We start from the raw sequence: 6,213 nt of genomic DNA, 5'->3' as shown, positions 1-6,213 counted from the left end.
TCCCGAAAGGGAGTGGTAGGAACCTTGGGCACATATCCAGGCCGGGGTCTCAGGATCACGTGAGAGGAAGCCGGCCCAAATTCCAGGCACGCTTCGTCAACGGAGAATGCGTGCAGGTCCCCAACCCTCTTGATGGAGGCCAGTGCAACCAGGAGCGCTGTCTTCATAGACAGGAACTTAAGCTCGACTGATTGCAGGGGCTCAAAGGGAGCACTCTTCAGGGCAGTTAGAACCACTGAGAGGTCCCAAGAGGGAACGAGAGGAGGACGAGGAGGATTTAGTCTCCTCGCTCCTCTCAGGAACCTGATGATCAGGTCGTGCTTCCCCACCGACTTACCTTCGATGAGGTCATGATGTGCGGCAATGGCGGCAACATAGACCTTCAGGGTGGAGGGAGACAGCCTTCGCTCCAGCCCCTGTTGAAGGAAGGAAAGCAAAACACTGACCGAGCATCTCCGGGGGTCTTTTGGTGAGAAGAGCACCAGTTGACGAAGAGGTTCCACTTCAACGCATAGACGTGTCTCGTGGACGACGCTCTAGCGGAAGTGATGGTAGCCACCACCGCTGGTGGTAGGGTACTCAAACCTGCCTCGTCCCATCCAGGAGCCACACGTGGAGGTTCCAAAGATCGGGACGAGGGTGCCATAGGGTGCCCCGTCCCTGAGAAAGAAGGTTCTTCCTCAGAGGGATCGGCCAGGGAGGTGCTGTCGCGAGGAGTACTAGTTCGGGGAACCAGGTCCGGTTGGGCCAGTAAGGGGCAACCAGAATGACCTGCTCCTCGTCCTCCCTGACCTTGCGCAAAGTGTGCGCAAGAAGGCTCACTGGGGGAAACGCATACTTGCGGCCCTGCGGCCAGCTGTGCGCCAGAGCATCCGTGCCGAGCGTGCCCTCGGTCAGGGAATAGAACTGGGCGCAATGGGTCGAGTCGTGAGAGGCAAACAGATCTATCTGCGCGTCCCCGAACTGGTCCCAAATCAGCTGAACCGACTGGGGATGGAGTCGCCATTCTCCAGGGAGGGGCTGAAGCCGTGAGAGCTCGTCGGCTGCACAGTTCAGCGCTCCGGGAATGAAGATGGCTCGAAGCGACCTCAGATGCTTCTGACTCCATAGGAGGAGGTGGCGAGCGAGTTGTGACATACGGCGGGAGCGTAGACCACCTTGATGGTTGATGTACGCTACAGTGGCGGTATTGTCTGAGCGGACTAGTACGTGTTGACCCCTGAGCAACGCCCGGAAGCGGTGCAGGGCAAGGCGTACTGCCAACAACTCGAGGCAATTGACATGCCACAGCCGCTGGGGTCCTGTCCAGGAGCCCGCAGCAGCATGTCCATTGCACATGGCGCCCCAGCCCGTGGTGGAGGCATCTGTTGAGACAACAACATGCCGGGAAGCTCGTGCCAGGGGGACACCGGCCCTGAGAAAATCGAGGTTCGTCCACGGGGTGAAGAACTGACGGCAGGTCGGAGTAACTGGTACTCGGAACGTGCCGTGTTGCCATGCCCACCTCGGGACTCGGTCGCGAAGCCAAAGCTGAAGCGGTCTCATATGAAGCAATCCGAGCGGCGTGACCGCGGCTGCAGATGCCATATGCCCCAGGAGCCTCTGAAAAAGTTTCAGTGGAACCGCACTCTTGCCCTCGAATTGTCTTAGGCAAGTCAGCAGTGACTGCGCGCGCTCGCTCGTAAGCTGCGCGGACATGGCGACCGAGTCGATGTCCATACCGAGAAAAGAGATCCTCTGCACGGGGCAAAGTTTGCTCTTCTCCCAGTTGACCCGAAGGCCCAGACGGGCTAGGTGCTGAAGCACTAGGTCCCTGTGTTCGCAAACCTGATCTCGAGAGTGAGCTAGGATCAGCCAGTCGTCGATATAACTCAGGATGCGAACCCCTTGCTCTCGAAGGGGAACAAGGGCCGCCTCGACGACCTTCGTGAAGATGCGAGGAGACAGGGCTAGCCCGAAAGGGAGAACCGCGTACTGGTATGCCCGCCCCTCGAAAGCAAACCGGAGGAACGGTCTGTGTCGAGGAAGAATGGAGACATGAAAGTAGGCGTCCTTCAGGTCGATCGCTGCAAACCAATCCTGGGGCCGTATGCATTCGAAAACGCGTTTGGCGGTGAGCATCTTGAACGGCATCCGGTGAAGGGAGCGGTTCAGCACGCGCAAGTCCAGGATTGGCCGTAACCCACCGGTTTTCTTGGGGACAATGAAGTAGGGGCTGTAGAAGCCGGACCTCATCTCGGCTGGAGGGACAGTCTCGATTGCACCCTTCGCCAGCAGGGTGGCAATCTCTGCTCTCATGATAGGGGCATTGCCACCGACCAAAGTGGAGCGGACTCCCCTGAAGCGGGGAGGAGACCGTGCGAACTGAATCGCATAGCCGAGCCTGACGGTACGCGCGATCCAGTGGGACAGACGGGGAAGCTCTAGCCAGGCTCCCAGGAACTGAACCAACGGGATCATGCGAGCCACAGGCGTCCCCCCGGAGGGGCAGCGAAGCGGAGTAACTGGCCCAGATGTGGACGGCATAGCGGCCCGGAGAGGGGGCACAGTTAGCAACCGCGCCCTGGCAGAGGGGGCCAGGGTAGGACCAGGCTGGTCGTCCCGCGGGGGCCTGCTCTGCCAGGGGTCTGGCGACAGAGGGGGACAGGGGCGAAGCGGTCCGTGGACGGCACGCCGTGTCAACCGCCTCTGGGACAGAGGGGGGCGAGGAGAGCACGGCTTGTGGGCGGCGCTCTGTGTCGCCCGAGAACTCTGTGAGCTCAGGGAAGAGGGGATTGTTTCTGACTTTAACCACATTAGGGTGCTGCCCACCCGTGGGTGAGCAGCGGGGAGTGGAGAACAAAAGATTATCCCCCGGCCCTCCACCGGGGGAAGGAGTGGTCCTGCTACCACCTCCTGCGAAACAATCATCATCCCTGAGCAGCCCGTCTCAGGAGCGCCGCTTGGCCCGGCGTTTAGCGGGGGGCGGGGCAGGAGAGGGCTGTTGCGCCTTCTTACGGCTTCCTCCGCGACCGGCCCTGGGTGGAGGCTGCTGCGTGGTCCGGGCGGGAGGGGCGGGAGCCGCAGGAGGGCGCCCTCGGCGGGAAACAGGTCGAGGCGTCTGCCCGGCCGGCAAGGTGGAGGCAGCAGCGGGCCGGCGGGGCAGAATGTGTCTGATGGCCTCGGTCTGTTTCTGGGCAGTTGAAAACTGTTGGGCAAAGTCTTCAACTGCACCGCCGAAGAGGCCGGCCTGGGACAAGGGGGCGTTAAGCAGACGGGTCCGCTCAGCGTCCCGCATGTCAGCCAGGTTCAGCCACAGATGTCGCTCCTGGACCACAGCTGTGGACATCACCAAACCCAGGGAGCGCGCGGTAACCTTCGTCGCCCGGAGAGCAAGGTCGGTCGCGGCGCGCAGCTCATCAAAGAGCCCTGGGTTTGTCCTACCCTCGTGCATGTCTCTGAGCATCTGGGCCTGGTAGACCTGCAGAGTGGCCATAGCATGCAGTGAAGCAGCCGCCTGTCCCGCCGCTCTGTAAGACTTCGCCACCAGGGTCGACGAAAATCTACAGGCTTTGGATGGGTGCTTAGGCTCGCCCCGAGAAGAAGCACTCTGAGGACATAGTTGCATGGCAACAGAGCGTTCAACCGGGGGAAGCCCAGTGTACCCACGGGCAGCTGCCTCATCGAGGGGAGGAAAGGCGGATGAGACCAACGAGCGGTCCCGAGAAGACAGGGGGGTCTTCCAGGACTTCGAGATCTCATCATGCACATCCGGGAAGAAAGGTATTGGGGTTTGCCGAGGACGAGGGTCGGCGGCCTTACCCAAAAACCAATCGTCCAGCCGCGAGCGCTCAGGACAGGGTGGAGAGCTCCACTCAAGTCCGATGCTCGCGGCTGCCCGGGAAAGCATGGCCGTCATCTCCGGATCAGACTCGAGCACAGCCGTATGCACACCGGAAGGTGGCAGCTGTGACGAGCCCTCACTTCCAGAAGAGTCAAACCCGCCTAGTGATGCTGCAACAGACATGGCATCTTCCTCTGTAGCTTCAACTGAAGCACGCGGGCCACCAGAGGGTAGACCCGCGGGAATCAGCAGTTCACTAGCGGGCACCGTCATTGAAGAGGGGGGCTGGGGTCGCGGACACATAGTCGGCGCCTTGTTCCAGACCGTAACCCTCAGATCACCCTGGCCACCAGCCGCAGGACGGGGGGTGGATGAGGGGACTCTCACTCTTGCGAGTTCACGGAGTCTCGACCGTAATGACGCGATGGTCATGTTCCCACAGAGAGAACATGAGTCATCCACGAGCGCTGCTCTAGCATGATCAATGCCCAAACATACTATGCAACGCTCGTGCCCATCAGAGTCCGATACCAATCTGCCGCAACCAGAAGTACACGGGCGAGACGTCTTTAAAAAGACGTGCCACGTGTAAGCTCTTTTAGTGAGAGAAAACTCAAGTGTTGAAGCACCCGGGGAGAAACGCACCGACTGGCAGACCACTGCAACAGATCAGCAGGAAGCACGCTCTCGCCGTAGATCGCCGTCACACCAACACTCGAGGTACTCGTTTGTAAAGCTGACAATTCAGAGATGGCTTGTGGAGAGAAGAATACACTTGGCTCCGAAGCGAAAACATATCTGCTTGCTGCCGGCTTCCTCCTTTTATACCCACGAGGTGGGGCGGAGTTACGCCATGCAAATTCCGCAGACCCATGGCATTTCCTTGCCATTGGCTCGTTTTGTAATACTCGAAGTTGATAGGCTTTCTAAGCGAAACCCCATTCGTCGTCATCCGACGTAACTCGGAGTGACAACGAAAGGGAACTGTATTTCATTTCAAGCTTTACTCAAAATTTCTTAAACTGCTGTATGTGTCTTTTGGATTGGTTACCCTTTGTGATAAAACAAAAAAGTACAATTATAAAAAGACGGGTCAAGTATGGCATGTTTGAAAGGGTTGCCAGGAAAAAGCTTCTTCTCTCTAAAAAGAACATGGCAGCATGGTTTAGGTTTGCAAAGTTGCATCTGAACAAACCTCTTATGGACTTCCAAGACAATGTCCTTTTAACAAACCATTTTTGTTAAATAAATAATGACATGGTTTGATATGTCATGTGTTGTTGCTCATTCTTTTTCACATGATTGTATATATTTGAAGACTTTAATGCAATTTGTATGATAGCTGGAAATAAAACCCACTGCTAAATGTATGTTACGGTTTTGATTTGATTTTGAAAAACTGAGAGGGCTGTTGCCACACTTTTGATTTGGGACGCCAGATGTTGATCTTGTAAACTGAACAGGAGAGCATCAGTTCTTAAAAGGCCCATCTTCAGCACATGGATTTTTTGGTGAGATTGGACTATTCCACAATATTTTCCCCAACAGTTCAAGACAAGCTTGCTGGAGAAGGCGGTGAAAAAGAGATGTTGCTGTGTTTGCAAATAGTTGAATTGTGCTAAATAAGTTTCAGATCCAGGATTGTTTTTTGTATATGTGTGAGCAATTAACTGTGCATTTATATTGTACGTGTATCCCCATGTTTCTTTGTATATGTTAAAACACATTTATGTGCTTTATAATTTGATTTTTGGCTTTGTTTTTCAGCGAGTAAGATTTTTTCCCCAGAGAATGTAGTATTTAATAATTAACTGTGCAGTTTGTGGAAATTTCTACATCATTTTGTGCAATGTATCCAATAAAAATCTTACTACATAATGGGTGTTCAGCTTAGCTGTGTATTTGAGGACTGTGAGGTATTTGAAGCCAATGTTTAAATTTGATTTAAGAACAAATTTAAATGAAAGTTTTTTTATTTTTTTGATAAAAAATGTGCAAAGAATTGTTTTTAAGCAACTGGGAAAATTGCAAAATGCAAAACCCTAATTCACATTTCATTAATAATGTGCTCTCCTGATAAACTGCACAACAAATCACAAATATTTTCACAAATAGTTTCATTTAAATGTTCATAGAATTTACCCAATACATGAAACCATAATGTAAAAAAATAACAAGAGACCCATATACAATATTTAGATTATACCTTATAAAATAATAGCCATACATAATAAGTAGGTATCATAATTTCCCTGTTTTATCTTATTAAATAATCAAAAAGTTGAAAAAGCAGAAATTAATATATAGAACAGATTTTACCAAAAGGAAAATCACAATTTACAAAAATCCAGACTTTAAAATAAAATGATATAATACACACCGATTTTTAA

The sequence above is a fragment of the Siphateles boraxobius genome, unplaced genomic scaffold, assembly GCF_051911475.1.
Source record: "Siphateles boraxobius isolate OS27281-9 unplaced genomic scaffold, OSU_SipBor_1 33, whole genome shotgun sequence".
Taxonomy (NCBI): Eukaryota; Metazoa; Chordata; class Actinopteri; order Cypriniformes; family Leuciscidae; genus Siphateles; species Siphateles boraxobius.
Note: the sequence above shows the minus strand (reverse complement) of the source record.